The sequence below is a fragment of the Alexandromys fortis genome, unplaced genomic scaffold, assembly GCF_014885135.2.
Source record: "Alexandromys fortis isolate MF-2015 unplaced genomic scaffold, M_Fortis_MF-2015_v1.1 scaffold_91, whole genome shotgun sequence".
NCBI classification, from domain to species: Eukaryota; Metazoa; Chordata; class Mammalia; order Rodentia; family Cricetidae; genus Alexandromys; species Alexandromys fortis.
In genome coordinates, this window is record NW_026067968.1 from 3,779,326 (window position 1) to 3,781,473 (window position 2,148).

A 2,148-nucleotide genomic window follows, 5' to 3' on the forward strand; every position below is an offset into this window, starting at 1 on the left:
GACTATATAGTGAGTTCCAAGCTAGCCGAGGCTACCTGAGACCGTGTTTGAAACAGAAAATAAATTCACAAGTATTTGTCGAGTAAATCTCAACTGTGCTTGATAACCACCAATCTTTTGTTTCAGCTTTTTTTTTTTTTAAGCTCTATTTACTTTAGGTGTATGAGTGTCTTGCCTACATTTGTGTCTTAAACCATGCACCTGATGCCTGCAGAGGTCTGAAGAAGCTGTCAGATCTGGAATTGGAGTTACAGATGGTGGGAATTAAACCAAGTTCCTTTGCAAGAGTAGAAAATGTTACTTAACCCAGACTGCCTCTCCAGCCCTTATTTCTGTTTTTTTTTAAATATTTATTTATTTATTATGTATACAATATTCTGTCTATATGTATGCCTGAAGGCCAGAAGAGGCCACCAGACCTCACTACAGATGGTTGTGAGCCACCATGTGGTTGCTGGGAATCGAACTCAAGACCTTTGGAAAAGCAGGCAATGCTCTTAACCACTGAGCCATCTTTCCAGCCCCCTTATTTCTGTTTTATATTAACTTGTGGAATATTAATTTAAGACGTGTTGCATTTGTTTATGCTGTGGAATATTTAATGATGCAAAGATGTGTTGCATTCTTTTATGTTGCATTTGTTTAACTCTGAGAAGCTGTGTTCTTGTGCTTGTCTGAAACACCTGATTGATCTAATAAAGAGCTGAACAGTAGATAGCGAGGCAAGAGAGAGAAATAGGCAGGGCTGGTGGGCAGAGAAGATAAATAGGAGAAGTCTGGGAAGAAAAGGAAAGAGAGGAGCAGAAGAGGAGGAGACATCGGGGGCCAGTCACCTACACAGCTGGCCATGGAGTAAGAGTGAAAGTAAGATATGCAGAGATAGAAAAAAAGTAAAAGTCGAGAGGCAAAAGGTAGAGGGGATAATTTAAGTTGCAGAAAGCTGGTAAGAAATAAGCCAAGCTATGGCCGGGCATTTATAAATAATAATAAGTATCTGTGTATGTATTTGGGAGCTGGGTAGTGGGCCCTCAAAAGACAACAGAAAACAACATTTCTCTCTCATTACACTTCTCACATCACACAGCTATACATTTATGGCAGAACCCAAGAGGGCTAAAGAAGTTTCTAGTTTAAGCAAGGCTGTACAGAAGGCAGAGAACTGACACAGGAAGAGGCTATCGGGGACCACATGAATCGTAGGAACCACAAGTGCAGGCCTGTGCGGTGGCTTTTGAGGTGGCCTGTGATTTGGGTGGGTTCGAATGGAGGTCAGAGGAAAAATTGAAGGAATTGACTCCTTCCTCTCTGTGGGTTCCAGGGTTTGAACTCAGGCTGATAGTTTGGCAACAAGCACCTTTCCTCACTGAGCCATCTCATTAACCAAGTGCTCATTTTACAGTCCCAGGTAAGCTGGTTCCATCCAGTGTGATTCATGTCTGGTGCTTCTGATATGACTTGATATTATGCCCTTCTGATATGCTGGCCGATGGGGTTGACTTGTGGTACCAAAATGTGTAGTCATTCTCAGCATGTATACTCAAAACTGAGTAATTTAGGTCAAGGCTGTGGTGTTTATAAGAAGGCCATGCCCCGCCTGCAGACTATGAGGCCAGCCCTCTGATGGTCCAGGCTGTTCTCTAGGACACACTACCCTGCTACTTTTTCCACCTCTAGGTATGGACTGTATCTTCTCACTTAGCTGTTGGCTAATATACTCCTAGGTCCCCTTCAGCTATTGCGCTTCCTCCCTAACAGATGGTTCCTAATGACTCTGAGACCCAGGTAGGTGTGTCAGTCTAAGAACATTCCAAACTAGTAGTGTGTGCTTTTAATCGCAGCACCAGGGAGCATCCGTGGATAGCAGTCATCACCTTAAGTGGGAAGTCAAGGAACAGTGTCTTTCAGAGCTGTGGGCTGGAAGCCTCTAAGGGGAATCTGTGAATTGAGGGAAGAACCTTAGCCACAGCCCGAGGGACCCGTGACAAAAACAAAGAACAGAATGTGTGTGGGGTTGGTGGCACCAGCCTGTCCCTTCTCTGGAGGCAGAAGCAGGAGGATCACAAGCTCACAGCCTGCCTGGGATACAGACTAAGTTCAAAATAAAAGTATAAGAGGGGCTGAAGGTGTGGGATGCATGCGGAAGACCCC